The sequence below is a fragment of the Stenella coeruleoalba genome, assembly GCF_951394435.1.
Source record: "Stenella coeruleoalba genome assembly, chromosome: 3".
In the NCBI taxonomy this organism is placed as follows: Eukaryota; Metazoa; Chordata; class Mammalia; order Artiodactyla; family Delphinidae; genus Stenella; species Stenella coeruleoalba.
The window spans coordinates 53,855,683-53,873,425 of record NC_137148.1 but is presented as its reverse complement, the minus strand read 5'-3'; the positions used below and the strand labels follow the sequence as shown (position 1 = coordinate 53,873,425).

Here is a 17,743-nt window from a genome sequence, read left to right as displayed (position 1 = left end):
AAAACTGCTAACCATCATCTGAGCCTTCAGCGAGTTTTAATCCTTTTGCAATAGTAACATCAAAGATCACTGATCACAGATCACCATAACAAATATAATAATAATGAAAAAAATTGAAATATTGCAAGAATTACCAAAATGTGACACAGAGACATGAAGTGAGCAAATGCTGTTGGAAAAATTGTGGCAATAGACTTGCTCAATATAGGGTTGCCACAAACATTCAGTTTGTAAAAAAAAATGTAATATCTTTGAAGCACATAAAGTGAAGTGCAATAAAATGAAGTACACTTTTATGTATACATATATGGTCACTGATAGAATCACAGAGAGGTTTAAAGAAGTGAAAGTTACAACAAGGTGGAAGGTGGAAAGGAAATTTCATTCTGACCAGTTTTCCGTGACACTATATGGACAAAAATTGGGAATAGGAAAGGGGTGCTTTAAGAATAAATTTTCGTGGCATTGTCAACGGAACTTTGGACTTACAGGAAACACATTTCTAATGATACAGTAACTACAAAATGTCAAGGGCTGGTGGTGGGAGAGTAGGCGTCAAGGGAAGAAAATTCATGACATTTCCAAATCAGAGGAATTTTCTTTGGACATTTTTACATTTTCCTCTCCAGAAGGTTTATCCCAGCTCCAGGCTGAGCTGCTTCTGCACCTTAAAAATCCTACCCTTGAAATCTCTAATACTAGTCCTGCAAATCACTACTGGATACAGTATCCATGATTCTGGCACCTTGGATTCTCTCTGCACCACTGCTTCTTAGATGGTAATTGCACCTCCAAACATCTATAGAGCTTAATCCAATCGGTAGTTCCATTATCCACACCATCACAATGTAGAAACCTGAGTTTGTCCCAACTTCTTCTTCTTCCTTACCTCCCCAACACCTAATCAACCAATCACCATGTCCAGAATCTCTCAACTTTATCCTCTCTCTCTATACCCACTCATCAACTCTCTAGTGGACCCAAAGCCTCATAAGTTATCTCCCAGTGTTCAGTATTATCCCCTTACATCCACACTTCAAAACCTTTAAAAAATTATCTATCTAAAATTTAAATCTGACAACATCATTCCCCATTTAAATACATTCGAAGACTACACATCATCTACAGAATTCAGGTTCTTTTGCCTGTCCCACAGGCCCTTGGTGCCTGGCACCTACTCACCAACCTCTACAACTTCATCATTTGTTATTTCTTGACTCATAATTAATGCTTAAATCATATCAACTGTTTATGATTCCCTGTGGATCCTATGCTATTTTATGACTTTCTGCCTTTGCTTATACTTATCCCTCCATCTGGAACACCTTTTCCACTTATTTTACTGTTGCTTATCCTTCCAGGCCCAATTCAGTTATAATTTGTCACAGGAAGTCTTCCCTGAACCCCAAGCTGAGCTGTGGGTACTCTTCTCTGTATGCTCATGGCACAGGAGGCAGATTTCTACTTCAGTATTTAACATGTTATATTGAAATCATTAAAATTATCTGCTAAGTGTCTGTCTCTTCTTCCAGACCCTAAGACCTACTAAAGTGGGACAAAAACTTAGTTATCTTTACAGTCCCGCTGTTAATGTCAGCTGACTTTTCGCAACTGATTGTTGGAATGACTTGAACAGCGGGAATTGTCTAAAGGGGTTGAGGTGGAAAACTCTACACCTGTGAAGTCAGAGCTTGTACTCTTGGTGGTCTCACCATTGACCAAGGGACTGAAATTGCAGGAAAGTAATAACATAGTGGCAGAATGAGAGTGAGAGAAGAAGGTAACCACAAGCTGTTGACATAAAAATAATCCTAGAGGGAAGGACTTATATAATCAGTGAACACATGGGGCTGCCCTCATCGGTAGCCTGAAATCTGGAACCTGTCCTCCAGGATGCATGTGGTCTTGTTAGAATATTGCCCATCTCTGGACCTTAAATTCTACCTTTACAAATTGTTTAATCAGATTTCACCTGTATAAAACAATTATGGATTCAGGGAGTGTAATTTTCCAAAGTACACACAAATCTGATTATGTTTGTGATTAAAACAAGATCTAGTGGATTTAAGAGCCAGCCCTTGGGAAACGAACACATCAACTCTCAGTATGAAGAACAGAGCTGAAAGCAATATCCAAATGACTTACCCAATCACTTTTTCAAGAAAGTTTTCTGAGGACTTTCCCAATTGGCAACCAATACCTAGTGGTCCACAGTGCGACAGCTATCCATTTCCAATCTGGGAAGATCACTGGGACCTGCAAGATTGAATTGGCACTCTTAATTTCTGGCTCAGCACCAAGGCTTTGCCTAGATGAGTGACTAATGGAGAGGTTGGCTTTCTTTTATGTTCAGTTAAATGTATTAGGCAGAGTGTGCTTGGAGTGTCGAGGGATGGTGACTAACATTTCAACTCCCACTTTACTGAGATACCACTTTATATGTTATCTAAGTGATGGAAACTCAACAGATCCCCATAATGAAGAACTCCTGTGCAGAGGGCAGCCAGTGGAAAGGAGAGTTGCCTCTCACTGCCTCTTCTCCCACGTTTGCATTTGGCTTTATTACAGCGGCAAACCAGTCACCCTAAGAAGAGCTGATCTTGTGGCTTGAGATTTTCCAAGCCAGATGTGCAGATGAATGTGCAGATTAACAACAGGAAAGCATATTTGAAAAGCTTTCAAGCCCATTTGAACTTGCGTAGGTTTCACATACACTCTGTGAGCCCAAAGCTTATGAAAGGGTGTGTTCTTGGACCGTGGTGCCTGGAGGCCGGCACCTAGGCAGGTATTTCCACACCAAGACACTGAGACAACTGTAGCCCTGGAAAATGAGCACAGCCGCCTCTCCCTCCTTTTCCCACACTTCTGGGCAGAGAATTGGCCCCAGGAAAGTATAGTGTGAGCTGGGAACAGCAGGAAGAGGTAGGCAGAGGAGCAATGACAGCAGAAAGAGCAACGAGGTCAACACTAATAGCAGAGTAGCAGGAGGGAGGTGATGATCTGGGAAGAGCGGCCAGTCTGACAACCCTGCATTATGTTGTCAAAGGCTAAACCGAGCAGTCTTGCTCCCTTTTCGACTGTGGGAAAGGGATATTATGACTAAGCCTGGTTTCCCACATCATTCTCTAGTGATCGTACCTCTCCAAATGTTAAGCAGATGAGAGACGACGTTGTATGCAAGACCTGCAGTTGAGCCCAGATGGAAAGGGCATGGTAAAGATAAAATGATGTATTGCCCATGCACCATTACATACATTTAGAAATAAAACTTTCCTTATACTATGCCACGCATTATGAAAATTTCCCTCCCAGTTTCTTGTGTTATCAGATAGTTGTTCTTGTACATGACATCCCAAGCATGAATAGCAGAAGTGCACACTCACGTGTCAAATGCCTACTGCATGAAGGGACCAACTGTTGGTCCTGACCAGCTGCTAACCCAGGTGGGTTCTGCACAGGAAGTGAATACCTTGTATGAAACACAATGTGGCCTCTTCTGAGCCCCAGATGGACTGGTGCTGTCAAGTCCTCCCAAGGAAAAGGTCAGTGGCCAAATTCTCTTCTGTCCAAACACAGAACTCTTACTGCGTGGTCAGGACACATGGATATGGACCATGACAAGGACACCAGAGCTCCATTTCCTAATATTTGCTATCTCCTAACATTTGTAGAGTGAGTCGTCGGGTACCCTGTGGCTGTCCTACACACTGTTCATCTCTGTGATGTCTCCGGTGGTAAGGTCGATGTTACTGCTTGGACCTCATCTCCTGCCAGCTTCCCACTTTGCTCACCCACTCTAGCACCACTGACCTTGATGTTCTCACCTCAGCCCTGGGCCTTTGCAATCGTACTTCACATCCTTTCCTCCTGGGGCTAACTCCCTTGGGTTCAGTTTCTGCTTGAACATCACAACCTTAGAAAGGCTTTCCCTGACCATCTTATCAACCTCCTCCTCCAATTCATTCCCCTCTATCTCTACACATTCTACCACCCTAACCCTGTCTATTTCTCTGCAGGCACTTTTAACTAAAAATTATATGAACCTTTATTTCGTCATTTTGATATTGTTGTCTATGCAACTAAAATGTAGGATCTATAGAGGCATGGGCTTTTGCTCTCTTCTTTACTGATTTCTAGTGCCAAGATAGCGCTTGATACGTAGTAGGGGGGGCAACAAATACTGGTAGACTGAATGAATGAGTGAATGATGCGAGGAGAATGTACCATTAACTGGCTTGTTCTCCACCACTCCATTAGGCAGAGTGCGGGCTGTGACTCAAATCAGGTCTTTGGATTTTGAATTCCATGCTATTTCCTGTACACAAGGTTGCCTCTATTGCAAAACTTACATTTGGTTTCAATGTTTATTCTGGGGAAAATAAACTAATCTAGACAGGAATCCTAAGGCCACTGTCACCACTCATGATTTAGAAACACTCTGATGAATTATTATCAGGCATTTCATTTTTAACCCTCCTAAAACTAAAAGCAGCACTTTCCCTAAGAGATTGCAAAGCTAGACACCCAAGACAATAGTTTCTAGAAGAGTGGGAGCTAACAAGCCTCGATGAATTTGGGCTGTTTTCAATTAGCTCCTAATAATGAGTGATACAAAAGGACTCCCAGAGAGCAGAAGAGTCGCCATCTTGATTTCAAGTAAACAGATTATACTGCAGATTATAATGTGTTGCTCAAATGGTCACCTTACATATGGGTAATAGCAACTTTCCTGAATCCCCAGGTCCTCTGACAGAAAAATCTCTCCCTTTGAGATCTGTGGCACTTGCCTGATACCACATGTAAGATCCACATATGTAAAAGACTACACATATTCTAAAATTCTTATTATGTACTTAAATATGTATTAAGCATTTATATCATTATCAAGTATTTTTCAGATATAGAAGTGACGTATGCTCTCATATAAAATCTGGAAAATTAAACTCCTAAATGAGAAAATCATTCAGAATCCCACATAATTTTACAGATGAACTGCAGAATCATTTAGCCAAGCTCAAAGAAGAAAAATTCTGCTGGAATTGTATTTGATTTTTTTTTATGTTTATATTTCATGAAACATAAATTAACACAAGTAATTGGCATTTTTATAATATTCAGTCCAATTCTGTAAGCATGACATATATTTCCATTTGTTTAGTTTTAAAAATATAATCTCAGTAGATATAAATGCATTATAGATATAATATATGTATTATATATACCTGCATTATACACACACCAAAATTAATCAAATATATGCAGGACTTATATGAAGAAAAATGCAAACTTTACTGAGGTATATAAATAAGACCTGAGTATGTATCTGAATAACGTATCTATTATATATGTATAGAAATATATATATTTTTGAATAATGTATGGATAATTGTGTACATAGTTTTACAATGTTTTTTGAAATTGAAAATAATTTTTCATAGTTCTGTTACATTTCATCATGTGATTGTCACATACACTATTTAACTGTTGTCCTACCATTGGCTATTTAGGTAGATTCCAAGTTTTTACTCTAAGCAATGTTGAAATGAACATCCTAATGCACAGATCATTGTACACATCACTGATTATTTCCCTTAGGTTTTCAGTAGTGGAATTATGAGATTGAAATATATGAAATTCTCAAAAAATCTTGATACATAGTACCAAATACTTTTCTAGAAAGGTTGAACTAACTTACATGCTTTGGTATCTCAATTTAGTTTACCATTGCTTTCTTCTAATATTTGCTAATTTGTAGGCAAACATGGTAGCTAGCTCTCATTTTAGTTCACATTTCTTTGAGCAATGAAGTTGACATTTAGGAAAACAGTTCAGCAGTATTACTTGTGCTTTGATAAAGTTCCTTTGTTCAGGTTCTGAAATCCGATTCCAGTTGTTTTAGGGAGATAGTAAATGGTGGGTTGAGAACTATTTAATAATTAGCTTTGCGGGGGGGTTATTTGGAGCACATGCTGATTTCTGTGGTGTAAATACTCCCCTCATAGCTTATTTCAAGCTACCAACACGACATGACTGAACATGTAGTTGGGAAGAGGTATATGCAGTGGACTCTAGCAAACGGGAATGAGCTGGCACCAGCACATCACTGGAGTGTGGCTTTATGTTTAAATACTGAGTTTGGAGTTGTGGTCAGGCTTGGGTTCCCAGTCTGTGTACTAGCTATGTGATCTTGGGCATGCATATCATACACAGTTTTTTTTGAAGATTTAATAAGATAAAGTATTTAGCACAGTTTCTAGCCCAGAGTAATAAGTAAATAATAGCTGTTATTATTTTTTTTATATAGCACTAGTAATGTTTGTTTTCTCCTTTGTTGAATTGTCTATTCCTATTCTTTGACCATTTATCTTTCAGGTTATTACTCTTTTTCTTATTGATTTACAAATACTTTACATATTGTGGGCATTAACCATTAGGGATATTTCTGGCTTCTTTTTCTCAGATTTTTGCTTCTTAATTGAATATATGTTTTTATACAATTAGAAGTTTAAAATAGCTATTTAGATATGTTTGTGATTTCTTCTACTATATTTATGCCTAGAAAACATCACATAATCAGACATGCCATGAATATTTAAAAAAAAATTCTCCTCTAGGTGCTTTTTTCATTTCACTTAGTGCATTTAACTGTTTAAATCTCTTAGAATTTATTTTGGTATATGATATGGGTGAGAAACTAATTTTTAAGTATATAACCTGCTAGCTATGTATGTACTGTGAATTATGTACTATGAACATATCTCTCATTAACTCAGCTTCCTCATTTGTAAATTAAAGATGATAATATTACCAAATTCATACATTTGCTAGAGAACTATTCTGAGTCATAACATGTAAAGCACAGAGAACACTGCCTGATACATTGTGAGTGCTAGATGGGGTTAGCTATCTCCTCTTCCCCATCATTGTCATCATTATTAATAGCATCATCGCCATCTTCACTTTTATGTATCCCATCCTTTCCTTATTGGTTTTTTTACATTTAAAGAAGACACTAGATTAGCAAAGCAAGGCAAATAAGATACCACCACTGACAACAAATAAATTCTGACACACTTCTACCTGAGGCCAGAGCCCAGCTTTCACAACTGAAAACACAGCTGTGAGGGGCACTGTGGGATTAAGTTGTTTCCCTTAGGGAAGCTGTTAGGGAGGCAGTCTTGAGACTGCTTTCAGCCTGCAATTCTTTATACACAGAAATAAGGTGCTCCAGGATGCTGTCATTCCCCGAGTCTATACCTGAATTTGGAGCTTGGACCCGTTTGTCGTGGACACTGTACAGGTGATTCAATCCTAAAAAGAACAAACAGCACTGGAGGGCTACAGCCTGGTCCTTTTCAGAAACCTGGAACTTTGGGAAATTTGTTCCAGATAGAGAGAGGACATTCATTGCCTTACAGACACCAAAGCACTGATTGTCATGACCAGGCCAAGCTGTGACTTCAGGGGCCCACGGAAAGACTTCTGCCTCTACCCCAAGTTTTCCATCTGCAAACTGGAAACAAAACATGCTGTTCCACCTTCAGTACAAGCATTGGAGGGGCACTCAGTCAGTTTTTGCTGTGAATAAATGAATACCTTGTCTGATTATTTGCACTACGTTGTACACGGCTGATCTAAAATTTTGGCTGAAAGTTGGAAGAACAGACAGTGTTGTCCACTGCACGCTTAAAGAAGTAGGGGGTTGGGGAGTCAGTAAAGATTAAGGCAAAGGGACAGAATGGCTAACAGGGAATAGCAAGAAAGCCTGGCACTGCTTAGGACAGTCGTATCTCATCCCCAATACAACTTCCTGGTTCTATACAAGGGAACTTTCCACCACGATGTGACATAAGTTACTATGTCAAAGAGATTGTGTGTGTGTGTACTTCCCACGACACAACTCTGAACAGTCCACCAAACTTGGCGCCATAATCTGTTGAATATTGCTTTAATTTATCATTTTATTTCCCTCTTTAGAGCCCTTTAGTCAAATGGTTATCAGTGGGTTGCCCCTCCTTCCAGGGAGGGTTTTCTAGGAGGACTTGCTTTATTACATGGTTAGTGGACATATAAGCAGAAGAGAAGCTGTCACAGGGAGCTGTGGTCCCTGCTGTGGGGAGTTAAGTGGGCTGCTCCTATAATATGGCTCAATTTTAACTTTTCTGAGAAAGTCTTTATTTCTCCTTCACTTTGGAAGGACAATTTCTCAGGATATAGAATTCTACGTTGGTAGGTTTTTTTTTTCTCAACACTTTAAGTATTTTACACTACTCTCCTATGCTTACAGGGTTTCTGGGTAGAAGCAGATGTAATTCTTATCTTCACTCTTCTACAGGTAACATGTTTTTTCCTTCTCTGGCTTCTTTCAATAGTTTCTTCCATCTTTCAATATTTTCTTCTATCTTTAGTTTCTTGCAGTTTGAATATGAGATGACTAGATGTCCTTTTTTTTTTTTTGCTTGTATCCTATTTGAGTTTCTATGAGCTTCCTGGATCTGTGGTTTGGTGTCTGACATGAATTTGGAAAACTTCTCAAAAAATAAGATACAAGCGTGGTTGCTTTTTTTTTTTCTTTCAGCAAACATTTATTGTATTCCCACTATAAAGAAAGTTTGCATTTGTATTTTTCTCCTTCTCAAGAAAAGGAAAAAATAGGGATTTTATATGCAGGTTTGCAAAGTCTACTCTAGCTTCTGACGTTTCTATCTTATTACAAAAAACAGGTTATTTTTTGTTTTTAATCACTACCAAATTGGCAAGTAGAAAATAATAACCCTACACTGAACTATAGATGCTGTGATAGCTAGGTTTACACACTATCTTTATACTCCCATACATAGTCTCACCTCAGTAAGGCTTTTAGGGTTTCTTGAGTTATGGAAATTAATGATAATAAATTTGTGAATGCTAATGATTTACTATATTAGGATCTTACTAGGCTTTTCTGATATTTGAAATATAAGCCTAGTTACTGAAATTTTTATACAACTTTAGGGAGAGGATGGATCTGTTTCCTTCCATTTTGCTCAAGGTAGCTGAAATTGGGAAGAGAGAATCTGAAGGGGCCTGTTCTGTGCTGACTCCTTTCTCATCTTCTCATCCCTTCCTGTGGTTATCTTTTAAAGCACAGAAATGCGTGGGTTCCAGTTTCTTGATCAGGATATTCCTACTTGTCTCATTACCTTTCACTGTCGACAGGTTCATGTGTGTGTCCAGACCTTTTACTTTCTCTTATGCTGTTGAAGATGTCCATTTGTTAGACACTTGCTTAAGATGTGGCATGCTCCTTCTTGTTTCTGCCAGTGCTGGCCTCTTAGGCTGCAGTTCCTTTTTTGTCACTTGACTTCATCTAGTTCTACAAGGTTATAATCCTCCCACTCGCCATTTTCCTTTCACTAAGAGATAAAATTTTAAAAAATACATTTATTTACTTAAATTTTATTAACTTTAAAGAAGTAAAACCTTGTTATTTGCATAAAAAGAAAATATAATCTTTTCTGTCTTTGAGGAAAAGTTTTTACAAGAAGTGCTTCGTATTACATTCGTAACTGAAAATTACGATCTCATTCAGAACGTTATTTGGGAAGATTCATTCACCCAGGAAGAGGGGGAAGAATTTCTTTCCTTACTTCTTTCCCTCAGTGCACCTGGACTGTTATTCAAGCTAAAACTAGGAGGTCAGCTACTGTGCGTGATAATTGGGATGTTTATTTTTTTACTTGAATCACCATTTATAATAGTTTTCAGAGGGAAGATGTATACAGGATTTCAAAGTTATTTACAAATGAACTTTTGAGGATTTCTTGTATTCTAAAAAGCAGGATATTTGTTTTTGCTTTGGGACTGATAAGACTAGAGGGTATATTTGGCAGTGACCATTATTTGGATTGATTTACCTTTCTTTTTTTTTTGTTTGTTTGTTAGTTTCTGCTTTACAACAAACTGAATCAGTTATACATATACATATATCCACATATCTCTTCCCTGTTGCGTCTCCCTCCCTCCCACCCTCCCTATCCCACCCCTCTAGGCGGTCACAAAGCACCGAGCTGATCTACCTGTGCTCTGTGGCTGCTTCCCGCTAGTTATCTATTTTACATTTGGTAGTGTATATATGTCCATGCCACTCTCTCACTTTCTCCCAGCTTACCCTTGCCCCTCCCTGTGTCCTCAAGTCCATTCTCTAGTAGGTCTGCGTCTTTATTCCAGTCTTCCCCCTAGGTTCTTCATGACCATTTTTTTTTTTTCAGATTCCATATATATGTGTTAGCATACGGTATTTGTTTTTCTCTCTCTTACTTCACCCTGTATGACAGACTCTAGGTCCATCCACCTCACTACAAATAACTCAATTTCGTTTCTTTTTATGGCTGAGTAATATTCCATTGTATATATGTGCCACATCTTCTTTATCCATTCATCTATCGATGGACACTTAGGTTACTTCCATGTCCTGGCTATTGTAAATACAGCTGCAATGAACATTTTGGTACATGACTCTTCTTGAATTATGGTTTTCTCAGGGTATATGCCCAGTAGTGGGATTGCTGGGTTGTATGGTAGTTCTATTTTTAGTTTTTTAAGGAACCTCCATACTGTTCTCCATAGTGGCTATATCAATTTACATTCCCACCAAGAGTGCAAGAGGGTTCCCTTTTCTCCACACCCTCTCCAGTATTTACTGTTTCTAGATTTTATTTATTTATTTATTTATTTTTTTGCGGTACGCGGGCCTCTCACTGTTGTGGCCTCTCCCGTTGTGGAGCACAGGCTCCGGACGTGCAGGCTCAGAGGCCATGGCTCACGGGCCCAGCCGCTCTGCGGCATGTGGGATCCTCCCGGACAGGGGCACGAACCTGTGTCCCCTGCATTGGCAGGCGGACTCTCAACCACTGCGCCACCAGGGAAGCCCCTGTTTCTAGATTTTTTGATGAGGGTCATTCTGACTGGTGTAAGATGGTATCTTATTGTACTTTTGATTTGCATTTCTCTAATTAATGATGTTGAGCATTCTTTCATGTGTTCCTTGGCAATCTGTATATCTTCTTTGGAGAAATGTCTATTTAGGTCTTCTGCCCATTTTTGGACTGGGTTCTTTGTTTTTTTGACATTGAGCTGCACGAGCAGCTTATAAATTTTGGAGATTAATCGTTTGTCAGTTGCTTCATTTGCAAATATTTTCTACCATTCTGAGGGTTGTCTTTTCATCTTGTTTATGGTTTCCTTTGTGTGCAAAAGCTTTTAAGTTTCATTAGATCCCATTTGTTTATTTTTGTTTTTATTTCCATTTCGCTAGGAGATGGGTCAAAAAGGATCTTGCTGTGATTTATGTCACAGAGTGTTCTGCCTAGGTTTTCCTCTAAGAGTTTGATAGTGCCTGGCCTTACATTTAGGTATTTAATCCACTTTGAGTTTATTTTTCTGTATGGAGTTAGGAAGTGTTCTAATTTCATTCTTTTATATATAGCTGTCCAGTTTTTCCTGCACCACTTATTGAAGAGGCTGTCTTTTCTGCACTGTATATTCTTGCCTCCTTTATAAAAGATAAGGTGACCATATGAGCGTGGGTTTATCTCTGGGTTTTCTATCCTGTTCCATTGATAAATATTTCTGTTTTTGTGCCAGTACCATACTGTCTTGATTACTGAAGCTTTGTAGTATAGTCTGAATTCAGGGAGCTTGATTCCTCCAGCTCCATTTTTCTTTCTAAACATTACTTTGGCTATTTGGGGTCTTTTGTGTTTCCATACAAATTGTGAAATTTTTTGTTCTAGTTCTGTGAAAAATGCCAGTGGTAGTATGATAGGGGTTGTATTCAATCTGTAGATTGCTTTGGGTAGGATAGTCATTTTCACAACGTTCATTTTTCCAATCCAAGAACATGGTATATCTCTCCATCTATTTGTATCATCTTTAATTTCTTTCATCAGTGTCTTATAATTTTCTGCATACAGGTCTTTTGTCTCCTTAGGTAGGTTTATTCCTAGATATTTTATTCTTTTTGTTGCAATGGTAAATGGGAGTGTTTTCTTAATTTCACTTTCAGATTCTTCATCATTAATGTATAGGAATGCAAGAGATTTCTGTGCATTAACTTTGTATCCTGCTACTTTACCAAATTAATTGATTAGCTCTAGTAGTTTTCTGGTAGCATCTTTAGGATTCTCTATGTATAGTATCATGTCATCTGCAAACAGTGACAGCTTTACTTCTTTTCCGATATGGATTCCTTTTCTTCTCTGATTGCTGTGGCTAAAACTTCCAAACTATGTTGAATAAGAGTGGTGAGAGTGGGCAACCTTTTCTTTTCCTGATCTTAGTGGAAATGGTTTCAGTTTTTCACCATTGAGGATGAAGTTGGCTGTGGGTTTGTCATATATGTCCTTTATTATGTTGAGATAAGCTCCCTCTATGCCTACTCTCTGGAGGATTTTTACCATAAATGGGTGTTGAATTTTGTCAAAAGCTTTTTATGCATCTATTGAGATGATCATGTGGTTTTTCTCCTTCAATTTGTTAATATGGTGTATCACATTGATTGATTTGCGTATATTGAAGAATCCTTGCATTCCTGGAATAAATCCCACTTGATCATGGTGTATGATCCTTTTAATGTGCTGTTGGATTCTGTTTGCTAGTATTTTGTTAAGGAGTTTTGCATCTATGTTCATCAGGGATATTGGCCTGTAGTTTTCTTTCTTTGTGACATCTTTGTCTAGTTTTGGTATCAGGGTGATGGTGGCCACATAGAATGAGTTTGGGAGTGTTCCTCCCTCTGCTATATTTTGGAAGAGTTTGAGAAGGATAGGTGTTAGCTCTTCTCTAAATGTTTGATAGAATTCGCCTGTGAAGCCATCTGGTCCTGGACTTTTGTTTGTTGGAAGATTTTTAATCACAGTCTCAATTTCAGTGCTTGTGTTTGGTCTGTTCATATTTTCTATTTCTTCCTGGTTCAGTCTCAGAAGGTTGTGCCTTTCTAAGAATTTGTCCATTTCTTCCAGGTTGTCCTTTTTATTGGCATATAGTTGCTTGTGGTAATCTCTCATGATCCTTTGTATTTCTGCAGTGTCAGTTGTTACTTCTCCTTTTTCATTTCTACTTCTATTGATTTAAGTCTTCTCCCTTTTCTTCTTGATGAGTCTGGCTAATGGTTTATCAATTTTCTTTACCTTCTCAAAGTACCAGCTTTTAGTTTTACTGATATTTGCTATCGTTTCTTTCATTTCTTTTTCATTTACTTCTGATCTGATCTTTATGACTTTTTTCCTTCTGCTAACGGTGTTTTTTTATTCTTTTGCTCATTGCTTTAGGTGTAAGTTTAAATTTTTTATTTGAGATGTTTCTTCTTTCTTAAAGTAGCTTTGTATTGCTGTAAACTACCCTCTTGGAACTGCTTTTGCTGCACTGCATAGGTTTTGGGTCATGGTGTTTTCATTGTCATTTGTTTCTAGGTATTTTTTTACTTCCTCTTTGTTTTCTTCAACAATCTCTTGGTTATTAAGTAGTGTATTGTTTAGCCTCCATGTGTTTGTATTTATCACAGATTTTTTCCTGTAATTGGTATCTAGTCGCATAACATTGTGGTCAGAAAAGACAGTTGATACGATTTCAATTTTCTTAAATTTACCAAGGCATGATTTGTGACACAAGATATGATCTATCCTGGAGAAAGTTCCATGAGCACTTGAGAAGAAAGTTTATTCTGAAGATGGCCGAGTAGAATGATGTGCTCTCACTCCCTCTTGCGAGAATACCAGAATCACTACTAGCTGCTGGACAATCACTGACAGGACACTGGAACTCACCAAAAAAGATACTCCACATCCAAAGACAAAGGAGAAGCCACAATGAGACGGTAGGATGGGCGCAATCACAGTAAAATCAAATCCCATAACTGGTGTGTGGGTGACTCACAGACTGGAGAACACTTATACCACAGAAGTCCACCCACTGGAATGAAGGTTCTGAGCCCCACATCTGGCTTCCCAACCTGGGGGTATGGCAATGGGAAGAGGAACTCCTAGAGAATCAGACTTTGAAGCCTAGTTGGAATTGATTGCAGGACTTGGACAGGACTGAGGGAAACAGAGACTCCACTCTTGGAGGGCACACACAAAATAGTGTGCACATCAGGACCCAGGGGAAGGAGCAGTGACCCCAGGGGAGACTGAACCAGACCTACCTGCTGGTGTTGGAGGGTCTCCTGGAGAGGTGGGGTGGGGGGGTCTGTGGCTAACTGTGGGGACAAGCACACTGGCAGCAAAAGTTCTGGGAAGTACTCCTTGGCGTGAGCCCTCCCAGAGTCTGTCATTAGCCCATCATAGAGCCCAGGTAGATTCCAGAGTTGGGTGGTCTCAGGCCAAACAACAAACAGGGAGGGAACCCAGCCCCACCATCAACAGTCAAGTGGATTAAAGTTTTACTGAGCTCTGCCCACTAGAGAAACAGTCAACTCTACACAACACCAGTCCCTCCCATCAAGACTCTTAGATAGCCTCATCCACCAGAGGGCAGACAGCAGAAACAAGAAGAACTACAATCCTGCAGACTGGAACAAAAACCACAGTCACAGAAAGATAGACAAGATGAAAAGGCAGAGGGCTATGTACCAGATGAAGGAAAAAGATAAAACCCCAGAAAAACAACTAAATGAAGTGGAGATAGGCAGTCTTCCAGAAAAACAATTCAGAATAATGATAGTGAAGATGATCCAGGACCCCAGAAAAAGAATGGAGGCAAAGATCAAGAAGATGCAAGAAATGTTTAACAAAGACCTAGAAGAATTAAAGATCAAACAAACAGAGATGAACAATACAATAACTGATACGAAAACTATATGAGAAGGAATCAATAGCAGAATAACTGAGACAGAAGAGTGGATAAGTGACCTGGAAGACAAAATGGAGGAATCCACTGCTGCGAAAGAGAATAAAGAAAAAAGAATGAAAAGAAATGAAGACATCTTAAGAGACCTCTGGAACAACATTAAATGCAACAACATTCACATTATAGGGGACCCAGAAGGAGAAGAGAGAGAGAAAGGACGTGAGAAAATATTTGAAGAGATTATAGTGGAAAAATTCCCTAACATGGGAAAGGAAATAGCCACCCAAGTCCAGGAAGCACAGCGAGTCCCATACAGGATAAACCCAAGGAGAAACACACTGAGACACATAGTAATCAAATTGGCAAAAATTAAAGACAAAGAAAAATTATTGAAATCAACAAGAGAAAAACGAAAAATAACATACAAGTGGACTCCCATAAAGTTAACAGCTGATTTCTCAGCAGAAACTCTACAAACCAGAAGGGGGTGGCATGATACAGTTAAAGTGATGAAAGGGAAGAACCTACAACCAAGATTACTCTACCTGACATGATCTCATTCAGATTAGATGGAGAAATCAAAAACTTTACAGACAAGCAAAAGCTAAGAGAATTCAGCACCACCAAACCAGCTCTACAACAAATGCTCAAGGAACTTCTCTAAGTGGGAAACACAGGAGAAGAAAAGGACCTACAAAAACAAAAACAAAACAATTAAGAAAATGGTCACAGGAACATGCATATCGATAATTACCTTAAACGTGAATGGATTAACTGCTCTAACCAAAAGACACAGGCTTGCTGAATGGATACAAAAACAAGACCCATATATATGCTGTCTACAAGAGACCCACTTCAGACCTAGGGAAACATATATTCTGAAAGTGAGGGGATGGAAAAAGATATTCCACGCAAATGGAAATCAAAAGAAAGCTGGAGTAGCAATACTCGTATCAGATAAAGTAGACTTTAAAACAAAGAATGTTACAAGAGACAAGGAAGGACACTACATAATGATCAAGGGATCAATCCAAGAAGAAGAAATAACAACTATAAATATATATGCACCCAACATACGAGAACCTCAATACATAAGGCAACTGCTAACAGCTATAAAAGAGGAACTCGGGGCTTCCCTGGTGGCGCAGTGGTTGAGAGTCCGCCTGCCGATGCAGGGGACGCGGGTTCGTGCCCCGGTCCGGGAAGATCCCACATGCCGCGTAGCGGCTGGGCCCGTGAGCCATGGCTGCTAAGCCTGCGTGTCTGGAGCCCGTGCTCTGTGACGGGAGAGGCCACAACAGTGAGAGGCCCGCGTACCACAAAAAAAAAAAAAAAAAAAGGAAATTGACAATAACACAAAAATAGTGGGGGGCTTTAACACCTCACTTACAGCAATGGACAGATCATCCAAAATGAAAATAAATAAGGAAACAGAAGCTTTAAATGACACAATAGACCAGATAGATTTAATTGATATTTATAGGACATTCCATCCAAAAACAGCAGATTACACTTTCTTTTCAAGTATACACGGAACATTCTCCAGGACATATCACATCCTGGGGCACAAATCAAGCCTCAGTAAATTTAAGAAAATTGAAATCATATCAAGCATCTTTTCTGACTACAATGCTATGAGGTTAGAAATGAATTACAGGGCAAAAAACGTAAAAACACAAACACATGGAGGCTAAACAATACATTACTAAATAAGCAAGAGATCACTGAAGAAATCAAAGAGGAAATCAAGAAATGCCTAGAGACAAATGACAATGAAAACACGACGATCAAAAACCTATGGGATGCAGCAAAAGCAGTTCTAAGAGGGAAGTTTATAGCTATACAAGCCTAACTCAAGAAACAAGAAAAATCTCAAGTAAACAATCTAACCTTACACCTGAAGGAACTAAATAAAGGAGAACAAACAAAACCCAAAGTTATCAGAAGGAAAGAAATCATAAAGACTAGAGCAGAAATAAATGAAATAGAAACAAAGTAAACAATAGCAAAGATCAATAAAACTAAAAGCTGGTTCTTTGAGAAGATAAACAAAATTGATAAACCATTAGCCAGACTCATCAAGAAAAAGAGGGAGAGGACTCAAATGAATAAAATTACAAATGAAAAAGGAGAAGTTACAACAGACACCGCAGAAATACAAAGCATCCTAAGAGACTACTACAAGCAACTCTATGCCAATAAAATGGACAACTTGGAAGACATGGACACATTCTTAGAAAGGTATAATCTTCCAAGACTGAACCAGGAAGAAAGAGAAAATATGAACAGAACAATCACAAATAATGAAATCGAAACTGTGATTAAAAATCTTCCAACAAACGAAAGTCCAGGACCAGATGGCTTCACAGGTGAATTCTATCAAACATTTAGAGAAGAGCTAACACCCATCCTTCTCAAACTCTTCCAAACTATTGCAGAGGAAGGAACACTCCCAAACTCATTTTATGAGGCCACCATCACCCTGATATCAAAACCAGACAAAGATAGTACAAAAAAGAAAATTACAGAGTGATATCACTGATGAATATAGATGCAAAAATCCTCAACAAAATACTAACAAACATAATCCAACAACATATTAAAAGGATCGTACACCATGATCAAGTGGGATGTTTCCCAGGGATGCAAGGATTCTTCAATATACACAAATAAATCAATGTGATACACCATATTAGCAAATTGAAGAATAAAAAGCATATGATCATCTCAATAGATGCAGAAAAAGCTTTTGACAAAATTCAACACCCATTTATGATAAAAACTATCCAGAAAGTGGGCATACAGGGAACGTACCTCACAATAATAAAGGCCATATACAAGAAACCCACAGGAAACATCATTGTGAATGGTGAAAAACTGAGAGCATTTCCTCTAAGATCAGGAACGAGACAAGGAT

General features: G+C 38.7%; 1 protein-coding gene across 17 annotated transcripts in view; it reads right to left on the bottom strand.

Moving 5' to 3' along the window:
- PIK3R1 (phosphoinositide-3-kinase regulatory subunit 1) overlaps positions 1-17,743 on the bottom strand; it is a 959,753-nt gene that overhangs the window by 439,732 nt on the left and 502,278 nt on the right. For all 17 annotated transcript variants that reach the window (XM_079916424.1, XM_079916400.1, XM_079916404.1 and 14 more), the window contains one exon: positions 2,146-2,256. The gene's annotated coding sequence lies outside the window, so the exon portion shown is untranslated. The remainder of the gene's footprint in view (positions 1-2,145; positions 2,257-17,743) is intronic.